Genomic DNA, 17,500 nt, shown 5'->3' with positions numbered 1-17,500 from the left:
GACCGGGTCGGGCCTACCCGTCTGGTGATGAGACGCGGAGCGGCGATGGTGTCTCAACTCCGCGGGCCTCGCGGGCAGTGTCTGGTAGGGGGGTGGGAAAGGGGCCCCCTTGGTCGCACTATCTCAGCGCGGGGGGAAACAGGAGGGGGTTGCTGATGCTCGGGGTATAGAGGATTCCTACTCTGCCTCGAGTCCCGTGATGAGCGTCTCCACCTCGGCCAGGTCACGCTGTCGGCCTCCCTGGGGTGCAGCTCCCTGCACGACGCGAGCACCCCCTCGTCTGCCCTCGCCGCCTCTCCACAGCTCCGTCCCCTCCGCTCCGACTCCAACGCACACGACGACGACCAGCTCCTTCTTGCCAACTCCACCGCCCGCGAAGTCTTAACTCTGTTCTTCTCTCGACTCTACTACTCACTGGACTGACGAACACAGTCGCTTTTATAAGCCCCGTGGCTTCGCATTCTCATCTTTGACCCCCTCCCTTCGACCTTTCACCTCGCTCCCCATTGGCCCGAGAAAAAGTGGGCGTGAATGCTTTTTGATCCATAAATTTGCATATATCGATCACCCTCCAACGCCCTGGGGGCGGGGCCAATTTGCCCCTCGCTCACCGATTGGACGGCAAAAAGTGGGCGTGTGTCGTTTTTGATCCGTTTTTGAAGCACAAAATCCGTGATTTTGTACACGCTGTTCGGCGCGCGCCCTGCACGAGTCCAACACCGGTACCCACAAGCGGCGCAAGAACGGTGGCGATGCGACGGTTGCGAGGTGTGACGTGAAGGTCGTGGCGGTTGTGGTGAAGCGGCGTTGTGGTTGGTGGTTGATGTTGTGACTGGTGGTGGTAACAATGGCGGTTGGTCCAAAATAAAGATAGCAAAAGAAAAACGGCTATCCTGAAGAGTCGCAGCACGCATAAATGACATGTATTCCCACTAGACAACGGGTTTGGGCCTAACTACACATGTACTTACCGAGATACCTCACCTAAGGGACCTGAATGGTGGTTTGCGAATTTGGTAACCACAACAATATGTATGTCCTGTATGTATGTAATATATATATATATATATATATATATATATATATATATATATATATATATATATATATATATATATATATATATATATATATATATATATATATATATATATATATATATACACACACACTAGGTGAATGCACCCGGCGTTGCCGGGGTTCTTTTTGAATGAATTTAATCTTCTGTACATCGGTCTGACGTGAGCCCAAAATCAGTTCCCAATTGGGCTATGGCAGTCATAGCCTAAGGGGGAAACACCTCCCCCCCCCCAACAACTCCACCCGACCCAGGGACATCGCCACCTCGCCTATAACCTTCCCGGGGCCCATCCCGACATTTTTTGTTTCAGAGGTTTCCTCTTTTCAGTCACAGTTCAGGAGATTAGTGAGTGCAGACAAACAAACAAACAAAAACTTCAAATATATATATATATATATATATATATATATATATATATATATATATATATATATATATATATATATATATATATATATATACATATATATTCTTCTTCTTCTTCTTTCGGCTGCTCCCATTAGGGGTCGCCACAGCGGATCATCCGTATGATCCGCATAGTGATTTGGCACATGTTTTACGCCGGATGCCCTTCCTGAAGCAACCCTGGTCGCCTCTTACGACACAGGGATATGGTACACCTATTTTAACCGGGGTATACACCGGCCCAGTACACTGGTACTCATTTCGCCGACCTCGGAAGGATGACAGGCTGAGTGAACCCCCTGGTGTATTAATTCAGTGGCCCAACGGGGCTTGAACTCAGGACCTTTTGGATCCCAAGCCGCTGCCCTAACCACTGCGCCAACACCAGGCTATATGTATATGTTTATATATATATATATATGTTTATATATATATATATATATATATATATATATATATATGTGCTTTTAGCACCGTGTGGCTGTAATCGTGAGTATCAGCCACAGATTATGTCTCACTTGATAAAACCGCATAATCTGCAATGAAACAAAAGCCTGTCTGCCACTCAGATGATTGTTCCTGCCAATGCAAACCAAAAAAAAATAGGAGGCAAGTGATCCTTTGTGGAGATATAGGCCAAAATGTGTGGAGCGTTTTGAAGCAATACAACAAAATACAATGTTACATTGTGCCGGTTTAATTTCCCCAATGCATGAAAGCCAGCTTCGTCTGTGAACCTGACCTTTTTCAGGTACTCTTCCTCATCCTCTACATGACCAAGGAGTTCCAAGGCAAACACCTTGTGTTTGGGTCCATCAACTAGTTTGAGTTCCTGCAGAATCTGCACCTTATCAACATAAACCTTCAATCTTTCATGCAAAATCCTGTGTGCAGTAATGGTTGGTAGTCCCAGTTCTCTGGACATGCATCTAATTGATTTTATGGGACTTTGTTGAAATGATTTATGCAATCGTTCAACGTCGGATGCACTTGTGCTTGGTCGACCAGTCCTTTTCTGTGTCCGACAACTTCCAGTCTACTTAAACCTCTTGTACTACTCTCTGATACCAGTCCGCTATGGTGGATTCCTTCCGTACCTTGCACGGAAATTACGCTGAACTTGCGTGTCAGATCTCATTTCGATGAACCATTCAACGCACTGCGCTTTCTCCTGTGGAGTCGACATTTTATTTTACAATAAACAACCAGACCTGAAAATAAAGAAAACTTTATGAGTTTCTGCATCATATAAGCCAATGGGTATTGTTGTATTGCATGATTTGTGGTACAAAATATATTAACAACCAAAGTTGGCTGAGTCTTTTTGGACAATCCTGTACCAATTCATTTTCTCTCAAAATAAAGTCAGACAATCAAGGAAGGGGAAAAAAATGCTGAAAAGAGAAACCTAAAATGAATGGAAGAGCAATGTTGGACAGAGATGCTCCTCCACTATGAAAACATGTCTTTGAAAACTCACACAACCTGGTCAATTGTAATGTTTTTTTTTTAATTCCTCAAAAAGTTCCATCTTTTTACAGTTGCTTATTGAAATCTTACTTTTCTTACCCCGACATTATTCGTATCGAGCTTTTGAGATTTTGCTGATAACTGAAAGATGCTAGAACAAAAAAAAAAAAACAGATTTTGGCCAAATTTTTGGTGTCGAACTGAGTCTCGAACCCGACCCCAGCCGAGTTATAACACAGACATTAAAAATGTCATACCACAGACATTGGTCAGTCCCCCGCTGTGGGGGACTGACAGTTATTTCTCACCAGGTGAAGTGAAAATTAGGGATTAGTGGGAAGGGGCCATGCCCCCCCTCCCTGAAATGGTACGGTTTTTTTTTTGTATTCCTTGTCGAGGCTCGTATGAGAGCTAACACACAACGCACATCAAGGGGGGCATGAGACAAGAGGGGCAGGAGTGAGAAGGACAAAACAGTGGGGAACAGAGACATTAGGAGATCTGGAGAAGGGAGAGGGATGGGGCAGGGAACATGGGGAATAGAAGATGGACATTACCAGGGACTTTCAGGAAGGAAAGCAGGGAATTTGAAGGAGGTGGGCTTAGGTGGATTATTGGGGGAAGAAAAGATCGAGGGTTTGGATGGGGGATGATAAGAGGTGGTGGTGAACAGCTGTTTTGAAGGCCTGGAGGGAGGATTGGGAATGAATAGAGTGAGGGAGTTTATTCCAAAGGTGGGAAAAAAGAGGAATTAAAGAGCGAATGTAAACAGTGATTCGTGATTTTGGTAGTTTTACCAGAAGGGGGTTGGTGGCGGACATTGAGCACTCTGCGGAAATGTGGTGGGGACAAATCTCAGAGAGAGCGGGGGGGGCGAGGCTGGAGAGGAGACGGGAGAAAACAGAAAGACCACCGACCAACCTGCGGTGAATGAGTGAGAGGCCCAAAGACTCAGCCTCATTGCGGGAGATGCCAATGATCCGAAATGCCTTGGTTTCTACAGCGTGAAGCTGAGAAAGGTGGGAGGCAGGAGCACCAGCGCAGAGGGGAGAGCAGTACTCCATCAGGCTGCGGACAAAAGCTTGTAACTGGTCAGGAGCTCAGGTGGGCCGAGGAAGGACTTTGCACGACGGAGGATTCCCAGTCGGCGACTGGCTTTGGAGGCGAGGTTTGAAATGTGGCTTTCCCAGGAAAGGTCATGGCAGATAGTGAGACCCAGAAGCTTGAAATAAAGGACTTCTTCCAGAGGATTGTTGAGAAAGTGGATGGGGGATTTTCTAAACGGTCCTTTCGGAGAGACATAGTGAGAGTGTGAGATTTGTCCGGATTGAAAGACATGTTCCACGTGTTGGACCAGTTTGTGATTTTATCCAGATCAGCAGTGAGCGAAGAAGCTGCTGCTTGCTGGTCTGAGGGATGACAGATGGTACGGCAGAGGGAGGAGTCATCAGCAAAGAGATATAGAGGATTTTCCAGAGAGTCGGAGAGATCATTTATGAAAACCAGAAAAAGAACAGGGCCCAGAACGCATCCTTGAGGAACTCCAGCCTGGACAGGAAGGGGGGGGTGAAAGAACTCCATTTAGGGCCACACGGTGACTGCAACAGGAGAGGAAGTCTGCGAGCCATGACTGGAGATGGCCTTGGATACGATAGGAAGAGAGTTTGGTGAGCAGGGCAGGATGCCAGACTTTGTCAAAAGCACGTGATATGTCAAGGGATACGGCTCGAATTTCCTGTCTGGCATTGAGGGCTTCCATCCATTGTTGGTAGAGCAGAAGCAGCATATCCAGGGTGGAGTGACCTGGTCTGAAACCAAATTGATGATCAGAAATCAAGCCATTGGAGAAGTGGAAGGATTTAATGTCTGAAGCGATGATGGATTCCATAACCTTGCTGATGATTGGGAGAGGGCTGATTGGCCTGTAGTTGCAGGGATCTGTTTTTGCACCATTTTTATGCAGGGATGGCCTGGGGGGATGGCCAGACGGAGGCCCCTGGAGTACCGGCGGAAAGTGGACGCAGCGATGTGCTGTTCTGGCACATGCTCCCATACCTGACCTTTTTGCAGGGCATTGATGTTTGCAGATTTCCAAGCAGATGGCAGATGACCTTGAGCAAATGAGAGGGTGAATAGAACAGAGAGAGGGTGAGCAAGAGCAGGCTTTGAGGACATGTGGGCTGATGACGTCTGGACCGGTTGCAGAATCTGAGTAAAGGTTTGACAGCAAGCTCTCCACCTTGTCAGGAGAAAAGGACACAGAGTCCAGGGACAGTTGGGTGCGACTGGGTAAGGTGGGTAGAGAAAGTGATGGGTTTTGGACACAATATTTAGCTGCAAACACTGAGTTTGGGCATTCAGCTTTGTCACGTGTGGTATCAGCAGTGCTGCCATTTGAGGTAAGGGAGGGGATGGAGGGGGAATATACACCAGAAACAGATTTGATGAGACGCCACCAGGATTTTTAGGAGGGAGAGAGGTTTGAGAGTTCAGAATTGAGATGAGAAAGACGTTGATTTCTGGCTCTTCTGAGGGTAGACACACACTTGTTCTGAGCTTTATGGAAGGAACTGAGTTTTCCCTCAGTTGGGTTTGCTTTCCATGAAGCAAAGGCAAGTTGTTTCAGGACAACTGGCTTACCACAAGCTTCAGTGAACCAAGGGTGGGAGGAAGGGTAGGACAACTGAAGACGAGAGGGGATAAATCTGTGCATGAGGGAGAGCAAGTTTCTTTGAAAAAATTCCCAGGATGAGTTGATGTTGGAGAAAGTAGAGATAACAGACCAGTCTATAAGTTTGAGGGCTGCTTGGAGACCCTGTCAGTCGGTTTGAGTGAAATGCCAGACTCGACGGCGGTGAGATAGTTCTCTGATAATAGCCAGAGAGATGTCCACTTTGACAAGGACGTGGTCAGAACAACCGATTGGAGCAACGGAAGAGCAGCAGATATTGTCAGGGAAATTTGTCAAAATTACATCCAGAAGAGATGGAGTACCATTGGTTGAGATCCGGGTAGGGAAGTTGACCGATTGAGTCAGTCCCAATGAGTCGCAGAAAGCTTTTGCTGAGGTGCCATGACAGGTGAGAGAGGTACCCACACCTAGCCAACTGGCATGATGACAATTGAAGTCACCACATAAGAGGAAGAGAGAGTTTGGATGAGAAGATAGAAGGTGGTCCATGTTTTCGGATAGTGAGGTGTAGATTGAGTCATCACTGTTAGGGAGACGGTAGAGTACACATATAAACATGAGGTGGGAGTGGAGGGGAAGCCGTAGCCAGAGGTATTCCTGGGGGTGTGGGGGAGTGAGGGCAGTGCATGGAGAGTGAGGAATAGAGTCTTTGATGAAGAGAGCAACTCCTCCACCAGGGCGAGGCTTAGGTCTGTCAAACGGGAGGAGGGAGTAACCAGGGAGAGATACTTGGGAGTCAGACACGTCTTGTGGGAGGAAAGTTTCTGTTATGCAGATTATGTCTGGTTTATCAGTGGAAACCTGTATGGAAAGATCTGAAAGGGTTGAGTGAAGGACCCGGATATTTGAGGTCCATACTTTTCATGAAGAGGTAGGGGATGGGGCTTTGGGTGCAGGCGGTGGGAGGGAGGGGGAGGGTAGGACAAGGGACGAGGGGGGAGGTAAGGAGGGTTGTTGAAAGAATGTGGGGGATTGCAGAATAGCTCGGGGAGCGGGCCGAATGAGGAGAATAAAAGGCTCTGTGATGCTGGGGGAGAGGAGGGACAAGAGCGGGGGAAGAAGACAGTTGAGGATTTGAGGAGATGGAGTGAAGAGATGGAGGTGAGAGGAAGGAGGAAGGAGTGCAGTGGAAGGAGGCAGCTTTGTGGATGGGATGGGGGGGGCAACTTTGGGAAGGATGATTGAGGGGGACGAATGGTGGGAGAAAGGTGAGGGGGGAGTTTTTGAGAGAGGAGAGAGGGAGGCTTGGAGGGAGAAGAGTGGGATGGTTGCTTTGAGAGTGAGGGGTGAGAGGAGTGAGTTGGCTCTGATGTTGGAAAAAAAGAATGGTTGATGGAAAGCGAACATTCATAGCAAACTGGGGTTTTTTTGTAAGTTTTAGGTCAGTTATGCGATTAAACACATTTCTTGAAGGATGCAATAAAGGCGAATTCAGAAAATGGAGAGAAGAAACACTGTAACAGTTGGATTTTTTAGGCAAGGTATGAAGGAAAGGTCAACTTGAGAGCAGTCTGTTTAAATAGCAGAAGAGTAGTGCATTATGATAGAGTAAAGAGAACCACATGTGTGAAAGAGGAAGATGAAGCATTATAAGAGATCGTTTTTGTTATTATTTTTAATGTTTGAGAGAGTTTTCAACAGATTAGGTCATGGAAGTGTTGAAGAAAAAAAACGAGGAAGAAGAAGAATCGGAGAAAGGTGGCGTTTTTTTTTTTATTATTTAAGATAAGAAATAGTAATTAGTTGGGAGGGATGGGGGACGTACAGAAAGTGGGAAAGATAGAAATTGAAAATAATGGGGAGAAAAAACAAATAAACACGATCGTACACCGAGGGGAACAAAGGGTAGGCCTCAAGCCTCAAGGATAGGCCTCAAGCACCCAGTAAGACAAGTTCGACGAAATCTCACAAAATAGCAGGATTTTTGAAACAAAACCGAACTAGGAACATACAGTAACATGTAGGTGAGAAAATAAACAGTTAAAACGGGACAAATAACGACCGGAAACTTAACTTTGAGATCGTTTTGCAGGGAGCCCCGAAGGAGACCTGCCATCGCTCCAGAACTGGAGTTTTGATGATGATGACGGTCATGAAGGGCACAACTTATAGTCAGGAGGCCCAATGCAGAATAGTGTATGACCCTGCTGATTCCGTGTTAGAATAGTGCAACAGGTGTAAATTGACTGTCCAGACACACAGAAACCTGAATCAACTTGTTGCCAACTCTGGATATGGATAGTATGGCCGCCATGACAGTTTACAAAATGGTCGCCATTAAATACACTTTTCGTCATATTTCAGCCGCAAATTGACATGAAATTACAAAATTAGGGTCGATTTCCATGTTTTTGAGCATGCCTGAGCTAATGGGAGTATAGAAAAAAACATTGCTCCATCCATTTTCTAAAAATAATATGACTTGTTTTTCACTATATTATTTTTAAAGAAATGTTCAGGCTCGAATTAGAATGTCTGATTATACAAACCACAATCAATGAATTTTACAACTTTGCTATAAAATGAACCTAAACTACATAACTGTGTGTTTTTCTGTTACCCAGGACTAACTGAAAAATGAAAGCCGCAAGATTTCTCACAGGGGGTTCAAGGGATCGAGAAGAAGAAGGAGAGCATGTAGACTGGAATAAATGCTTTATTTGCCAGGACAGTTCAAAAACTAGCAAGTCAACGCCACTTCGAAAGACTACAATCGTTGGTGTGAAAACTGTAGCTGAATGTTGCAAAGAAAGAGCGAAATATAATGACGCTAAATATGTTGACTCATTCTCAAGAATCAGAAAATATTCTGTACCGGAGCACGTCGAAAAGATTCAATGGCACAAATTCTGCTATAGTGACTTTACTCACGCACAAAAAATAGACAGACTGAAGTCAAGGATTCAGCCACAATCTGTGACTTACGCAGAAGAGATACCCACAACATCAGGTTCCTCAGAGAAATACCATGTCCCAAAGTCACTAAGATCCGCGCACAGCGCTATGGATTGGTCAAAATGCGCTTTCTGCCAGACTGACATTCCTGGAAAAGCTGGTGTCCTGACAAATGTTGAATTTGATCACACATCATCCAGGATGCTTAGTTTGGCCCAATTTGACCCCACCATGCGTCACAGGTTTGCAGGTGTTTCAGACTTGATGGCAGCTGAAGGTAAATATCACCTCAAGTGTTATGTTTCTTTTCGCAGAAAGTATAAAAAGGAGAGTGGAGAGAAAACCCAGTCTCCTTAAAGCATCTGTTTCAGAAATGTGATGAACCAGCTTGAGAAAGAGCTGCAGAAGGGACATGTGTTTACCCTGAAAAACATCTGGGAACACTACAGCATGCTGTTATTGAATGATTTTGGAATTGAGGCTGGAGCCTACAAAAGCTACAATTTCAAGCAGAAAGTGGAGGTTCACTTTGGTAGTGACAAGGTGACATTCGTGCAGCCATTGGATGTCACAAAACCCCTCATAGTTGCGTCCTCAACTGTGACAAAGTTTGCCATGAGAACCGCCGTGAATGATTTATCTGAAGAAGGTGAAAGTTCTGAAGAAGATTAATTGGCCCAGTGCAGTCTGCCTCATCATGAGAACGAAATCCTTAGCTGGATCTTCAGAGTGGGTATAAAGATTTACAGTGATGTAAAACACTCTCCAGGGCATAGCATTATCGGTGGACTGAACACAGAAAATGCAGAGCGAATTGTACCTGAAACCCTGTACATGCTTGAAAGCTTCTTTGTGGTGGTGACAGCACTGACAAGATGGACAATGAAGAAGCGGATGAGACAGATACCAAGAACAAAGTTCTGAGCATCTGCCAAGACATTATTCATGTGGCTTCAGGACACTGATGTCCTCATTCTCCTTGTTGCCTATCAGCCGCATCTCAGTCCCTTTCTCTGGATGAATGCAGGGACACCCAAAAAGCAACACTACATTCCCATTGACTCCATCAATATCCCAGATTCGCAGAGGGAGTAACTTCTGGCATTTCATGCAGTGACAGGTTCAGACAGCACAAGTCAGTTTGCTGGAATTTCGAAGCGCTCTGCATGGGCTGTCTTTCAAAACAACTCCCACCTGTTGAATAACCTAGGCAAAGAGGAAATTCCTGATGAGAGTGTGATTGCAGATGCTGAGTCATTTGTCTGCAGGCTTTATGACCCTCATGGCCAAGATAACTCAATTCAGCGAGTAAGATGTGATCTGTTTCTCAGTCTGACCAAAGCTATTGAGAATCTGCCTCCAACTCGCGATGCTCTGATTCTACACATCAAGCGAGCGCACTACCAGACTTTTGTGTGGAGAAGAGCCTTGGAATCTGAACCACATCTACCTGTACCTGAGAAGTGTGGGTGGGAACAGGTCGTCAAAGATGGCAACGAGACATTTCAGCCGCGACTCATGACTGCACAGCCTATTACCGCTTACTGTGTAGAACTGACGACATGCAAATGCCGTGGGTCATGCTCAACTCGACGGTGCAAATGTACACGGAATGGACTGCCTTGCACGAAAGCATGTGGATGCAAAGCCCTTTGTAGGAACCCGTTCAGTGTACAAGCCGATCAATAGCTCTGAAAATTGTACTTGGGTGTTCTCACAACACTTTTCTCTTCTGCAAAGCAACGTAATTTTGTGTTAGAAAGAATCTGACAGCTGTTGAAATAACCTTTGACTGACTGTAAACCCATCTCCATCAATAGTGCTAAACATTTTCTTTTTCACATTTGTTGCTCGTATGTGCATTTTCAATTTCGTCTTTAAGTTGTCAATTATGTGAAAAGTTGTGATCCAGTACAAAAATAAAGCACAAAATAGTGTTCCTCGTGTCAGATTACATGGTATTTCACAATCATGACAAATTTCTGGCTAGTACAATTTGCAGTAAGAAAAAGACTAAATCTGATGGCGGCTATTTTGATTACTGTCATGGCGGCCATAATATTCAGATGCAGACTTGGCAACAAGTGGAACTAGACTTGGTCATGCCTAGACTCTTCAAAAACACCAGTTGCACCATTCTAACATGAAATCAGCAGCGAACCTATTTTCTAGGCTAGCTACAGATTTTGGCTTCTAGACTATTATGTTAAAGGCATGGTCCATATATTTCATGAAGAGTTTGGTCTAAATCTGGCCGTCGGTTTCGAAAAATATTTTCAAATAAACTACAAATCATCTGAAAATGCAAAGCCCGTCTGCTTTGAATTCAGACTGCTTCTTCTTCTGTACGGTATGCCAAATGGTACCTTTGACCTTTTGATGAAGTTCTTAATTTGTCTTCTCCATATTCTCAGAATAAAGCTTGAAGAAAATTTGACAATAAAAGCCCAAACGACAAGAAAAATTTCAGGTCAAATGGATGAAAATTGGCGATTTTGTCAAGCAGACATTTGACCTTTTGAAAAAATTATTAATTTGTCTTCTCCAAATTCTCATGCTAAATCTTTGTTGAAAATTTGAAAACAAAAGCTCAAATGATAAAAAGGTTATGGCCAGGACAGACACACAGATATACACACATAGGCACACACACAGAAGTGATTGCAAAACCCTGTCCATCGCCTGCCGAGTTTCTGTTGACCTGTGGCTCACAGCCAGCAGAGACATTAATATCACTGCCAAGATAAATGGATATCTCCATGACCTCAACATTCTCACCACAAACAAGTACAGACAGGAGAGCAGCATCCAAGATGTCATTGAAAGCCTGGATCTTAGTTTTGACCCAGGAAACCTGTAATCCCAGTGGCTCCGACTCCTCATTCAGCACCTCGAGGGCCCTAAAAGGATATCTTGAGTCTCTGCAAAGATGAATGCATCATCTGCAAAATCAAGGTCAGAGATCTTCAAGCACCCCACGAAGACCAATAATTCTCCAGAGGGCATCCTTCCTCTAATGAATTAAATGCTTTACAGATATCAACATGTGCTGCAGGCAACCCCTACCAAAACCCTCGTCTACATTTGGTGAGGACCCGAATAGCAAGGATGCGGTCAATCATTGACCTCTTTGGTGTAAAGCCTGACTGCTCTGGATTCTGGTGCTGAAGCAAACGGTGGAAAACCCTATCAATAATTATCCGAGCAAAGACCTTGCCCAGCACTGAGAGCAGCGTCACCCCTTGGTAGTTTTTGCAGTCCCAGCGATCACCCTTCCCTTTCCAGAGAGGGACAACAAGGCCCCTCTTCCAGTCAGTTGGGATGATGCCTGTGTTCCAGGCAGAGCACAGAACTGCATGAAAATACATGAGTACAGCATTTCCACCAGTCTTGAGAAGTTCAGTATGGATGCCACAGATCCCAGGAGCTTTACCCCCATTTCAACCAGTACACCGCAGTCTGTGTTTCCACAAACGAAGGTGGACCACAGTTGATTGGAGGGTCAACAGTAGGTATAGTAACAACGCTGACATCCAACTCGACAGCTGGTGGATCAGCCTGGTACAGCCGCTCAAAGCAACCAGCCCAGCAGGCCTTCACTTCAGACTCCACTGTCAAGAGCCTACCACCCTCTGCTCTAACTGCAGTACACCGAGGGACGGGCTTGGAGGAATACAAAGCATGAATTCCCCTGTAAGCAGGACGAGAATCATTGACCACAGGTGATGCTGCACCCCCTCGCAGATTCCTCGCACATAGGCCTCCTTGTTCACCCTTAGCACATATACAGTTTTATGCCTCAGCTCCCTGAACAGCTCAGCACTGTCATTCAGCCTGGCCCTGCGACTCTGGTCAATGGTATCCAGTGTCCCTTGAGAGACAAATTTCTTCTTCACCATCCTGTGAGTTCCAAGTCATCCACTAGCAACATCAAGGATAGTGGTCTTGAAGGCACTCCACAACTCTTCAGGATCCCCCAAAGCACCAAGACCCCCCAAATCTCTACTCAGCCTGTTCACAAACTCCTCAGCTACCCTGTCATCCTTGAGCTTGCTAACATCCATCCTAGGCTGGGATGCTACCATTCTCCTGGTTTTAAGCTGCAACTTCAGAGTTACACCTCGTGTTGGCTTTCATGGTTAGGGTTGTGATCTGAGGATCCTGACTTCAAATCCCCCTCAGCTGTTGAATTAACACCAGGTGCGGTTGACTGTCTGTCATCCTTCTGAGGTCAGAAAAATGAGTACCAGCTTGCTGGTATACTGTGTCAGAGTGGCGATCCATCCAGGATTGTGTCCAATAGCCAAGGAGACTGCTTTGGCAGTACCAATACTCTGCACAGAGTATGGTCCCAATGGATGGATATATATGCCTGGTCTTGGCTTAATAGTTAGGGTGGTGGGCTTTGGATCCTAGATTCCTGAGTTAAACTCCTGCTCAGCTGTTTAATTAATACCAGTTGGGGTTAACTCGGCCTGTCATCTTTCCGAGGTTCCGAAAATGAGTGCTAGCAAGCTGGTGTACTGTGTCGGAGTGGCGACCCATCCAGGATTGTGCCCAATAGTCAAGGAAACTGCTTAAACAGCACCAACGCTCTGCACAGAGTATGGTCCCAATCTCCTCGACTCCTTTGGAGTTGCAACAACAAGCCTATCATCAGTATTGAGAAACTGAGCACTTCGGTAGACCCTGCAGTTCTGTATCATCCTCCAGCAACCATCAACGAGCACATGGTCAATCTCCTTTGCCACACCACCATCATTGGACAACCAAGTCCAGCGATGAGCCTGTGGATGCTGAAACCATGAAGCAGCTAACCGAAGTCCAAGACTTCCTGCAAAGTCAAGGAACTTCGTGCAATTCTGGTTCACAGTTCAAGACCCATGGAGACAAACACATGTCTCATAACTATCCTATCAGTTCCAGTCGATGCATTGAAATCCCCCAAGACTAGAAGAGTTTCTCCTTTGGGGCACTGATCAACCACAGACTCGAGCATGGCATAGAATGCATCCTTCACGGTGAGATCACTCGCCTCAGTCGGAGAATGTACAGAGACAAAGGAAATGACACGCAAGGAGTGACAAATCCTTTGTCTCATAATATGCTCATTAACCAGTGTTACCACAATTATCATTGGAGTCAGCTTATTATACACAGCTACAGCACATCCTTGGGCATGGTAACCATCAGAGCGACCAGACCAATATTAGGTGTAACCACCCTCCATGATCTCGCTGCAATCCAGTCTCCGAACCTCAGAGAGTGCTGCAATACCGATGTCCAAACGCTTTAGCTCAGATGATAACATAGACAGGTGATCATCCTCTCTTAGGGATACGACATTCCAGGCACCCACCTGAAGGGACCACCTCAGGTTAACCCAAAGAGACCGCCATCTAGTGGACGACATCTCAGCACCACCCAGACACACACACCACTGCAATCTAACCCGGGAAGGTTACCCCATGGTTTTCCTCCTGTCATCAAAGATTGGGGGTCCCGAAGGCTTTTCCCCAATCCCGTCATCCTGTGAGCCGCCTTCGCAGGGCAGCTGCACAGGAGGTACTCCCATGGAGTGGGTTTTCAGTACTAGTAGAAGGGGGAAAATGCCAAGGATCCATGACAAGATTCTGGTGAGCTTGGATTGACACTTATTTTGATATCACATCAATTGGTAAAACAAAGTGGGCCTTGGGCAACCTCGTGAAAACGGGTGGAACACCTCCTCAGAAACTCAAATCCGAAATGGTGGGTTTTGGTCCCAGGTCTAATTTAATTTCCGGTTAAAATTTGATTTTTCAATTATGGTCATGTTATAACTTTTTGGAAAGGAAATCTAGTGCTGATTCACATTTCAATAGAAAATATGGTTTACCTCATTTCAGGTCAAGTAATTATTCTGGGTTTGATGTGGATGATCTTTCGATGATGTGTTCTCCTGTCATTGCACCAAAACCTGTGAAGTGAAGAAAGGAGAATGATTGCTGCACTGCACAATGCATCCTGTGCCACAAAACATGTAACAAAGATAATAGCAAGTTTAACCTTGATGCGTGAGAAAAGCTGAAACAAAAGTCTTCTGAATTGAAAGGTTGCGTTTGCACATATTTTACAATAGTTCACTCTTTTTTGGAACATGAACCAGTAAAATCTCTCTTTACTCTCTGACGTTATCTCTTTTCAGGATTGGATAACTATGGCCAAGTGTTTGATGCAAGTGAAATGGGAAGATGGGCCTCAAGGGAACTTCTTATAATTTAAGCAAAACGGACATTAGAGTAAGCGTATGAAAGGCTGAAATCAAAACAGGATGTGACTTCATCCTCATTAGCCCCAGATCCAGATTCAGGGGCAGCAGCCAAAATCATTTAGTCATAGCTAGGGTACTTACTTGGAAAGCTGGACCTCTACAACAGAAAGAACTCTATGTGGTGTATGTGCCCACCACAAGCTAAGACAAAAGCAGGAGGCCCGTTTCATCGGATTCAGCAACTTTATCACTGGAACAGGATCAAGATGCACAGAGTTTACTTGGGGGATGAAACAATGCACAAAATAATTCTTGCCCTCATCGCTGCTACTCCTGATCCATTTGCAGCTGAGATCGACTACCATCTGAATTGTTAGAAGCAATACATGAAACCAACCGACACGTCAACGGATGAGCATATTCATGTCCAAAATTTGAGACCTGCCGAGCTCAAGCAGATCGTCTTTCAGCATGTTGCAAATGTCATTATTGAACTCAATGAACAAAGAACACTGGAGGGTCGCCTGGCTGACTCCAAACTTGGCAGAAAACTTTGGAGTGCCTGCTGATGTGCAGAGAACAAGTCAAATCAAGTCGATGCTGACAAATGAATTTCAAGACAAGGTAGGATTCCATGATCAATATCATAACAACCAGAGCACTCTCATGTATGATACAAGTAAAGGATGTAGTTCCATCATTCCATTGTTTTTTTCTCTATCCTCAGCTGATGGTGTTGCGAGTCACCAGATGAATCCCATGTCGATCAGTGAGATACATCCGTTGAGTTGTTCGCGATGCAGTAGGACATAGTTGAGAACTTCCAACAACTTTTTTACTTTAACGAGTGTTCCATTTGTGTTAAAAATGGAAAGACATTCATCTGTGACTTAATGCTGCATGATTTCAGTTGGAGTGACATCTTCTCCACAGCAGCGGGACATGACTTGGGACATGGCAGCATTCTCCATGACTGCAGTTTTAGATTTCACTGCAGAAGGTGATTTCTTAGCACAATATGTGGATTGCTGAAATCTATACGTGAATTTTTGTGCATGACTTTGTCGAAAGCTGTTTCTCCAGAAAAGATCCGATACTTGAGGAAAGTTTATGTTGGCTGTTCTCCATCTCAATGAGCAGTTGAGAAATCTTGTTGCAGTTCAGATGCCGCTGCAGTTAAAGGCTTCATAACAATGTATTGGAGTGATTAAATGGATCACAGTCAAACTCGCCAAGGCAATGTCAAGATCCTGAACTGCCAGCTTGTCTAATCGCAATCTGGTGGTTTTGTTCTTTTTGTGACCTGAATCTGCCTTCTTCAAATTTGCTTCAAAAACTTCAAATGCTCTTATTTTATTAACAAAGTTCACGTTTCAATTGTGAGTTTGAAGCATAATTTCATTTGATTTGTTCTCTGTCCATCAGCAGGAAATTTATACACCATGACATATGGTCAACAACTTTCTCATGCTCATCAAACCATTAGACAACCACAAGTGCTCTGCAGGTGGGGGCATTGGGTGGTCTCCTCTTTTAACCATACCAGCCATAATTTTATCGGCAACCAGGCCTGTGCAGCACGTACGTACGTACATATATATATATATATATATATATATATATATATATATATATATATATATATATATATATATATATATATATATATATATATATATATATATACAGTGGGGAGAACAAGTATTTGATACACTGCCGATTTTGCAGGTTTTCCCACTCACAAAGCACGTAGAGGTCTGTAATTTTTATCATAAGAACACTTCAACTGTGAAAGACGGAATCTAAAACAAAAATCCTGAAAATCACATTGTATGGTTTTTAAATAATTAATTTGCATTTTATTGCATGAAATAAGTATTTGATACATCAGAAAAACAGAACGTAATATTTGGTACAGAAACCTTTGTTTGCAATTACAGAGATCAGACGTTTCCTATAGTTCTTAACCAGGTTTGCACAGACTGCAGCAGGGATTTTGGCCCACTCCTCCATACAGATCTTCTCCAGATCCTTCAGGTTTCGGGGCTGTCGCTGGGTAACACAGAATTTCAGCTCCCTCCAAAGATTTTCTATTGGGTTCGGGTCTGGAGACTGGTTCGGCCACTCCAGGACCTTGAGATGCTTCTTACAGAGCCACTCCTTAGTTGCCCTGGCTGTGTTTTCGGGTCGTTGTCATGCTGGAAGACCCAGCCACGCCCCATCTTCAATGCTCTTGTTGAGCGAAGGAGGTTGTTGGCCAAGATCTCGCGATACATGGCCCCATCCATTCTCCCCTCAATACGGTGCAGTCGTCGTGTCCCCTTTGCAGAAAAGCATCCCCAAAGAATGATGTTTCCACCTCCATGCTTCACGGTTGGGATGGTGTTCTTGGGGTTGTACTCATCCTTCTTCTTCCTCCAAACACGGCGAGTGGAGTTTAAACCAAAAAGCTCTATTTTGGTCTCATCAGACCACATGACCTTCTCCCATTCCTCCTCTGGATCATCCAGATGGTCATTGGCAAACTTCAGACGGGCCTGGACATGCGCTGGCTTGAGCAGAGGGACCTTGCGTGCGCTGCAGGATTTTAATCCATGACGGCGTAGTGTGTTACTTATGGTTTTCTTTGATACTGTCATCCCAGCTCTCTTCAGGTCATTGACCAGGTCCTGCCGTGTAGTTCTGGGCTGATCCCTCACCTTTT

The 17,500-nt window shown here is 45.0% G+C and overlaps 1 long non-coding RNA gene across 2 annotated transcripts in view; it reads right to left on the bottom strand.

Moving 5' to 3' along the window:
• The window catches only part of LOC147030098 (uncharacterized), a 152,416-nt gene that overhangs the window by 9,179 nt on the left and 125,737 nt on the right, over positions 1–17,500 (bottom strand). For both annotated transcript variants that reach the window (XR_015056229.1, XR_015056228.1), the window contains one exon: positions 14,422–14,502. This is a non-coding gene — a long non-coding RNA (uncharacterized LOC147030098). The remainder of the gene's footprint in view (positions 1–14,421; positions 14,503–17,500) is intronic.

This window comes from Eptatretus burgeri, chromosome 3, assembly GCF_056783735.1.
Source record: "Eptatretus burgeri isolate ZD-2024b chromosome 3, Ebu_testis_v1, whole genome shotgun sequence".
In the NCBI taxonomy this organism is placed as follows: Eukaryota; Metazoa; Chordata; class Myxini; order Myxiniformes; family Myxinidae; genus Eptatretus; species Eptatretus burgeri.
The sequence above is the reverse complement of the archived record's forward strand: the minus strand, read 5'-3'. Positions and strand labels throughout refer to the sequence as shown.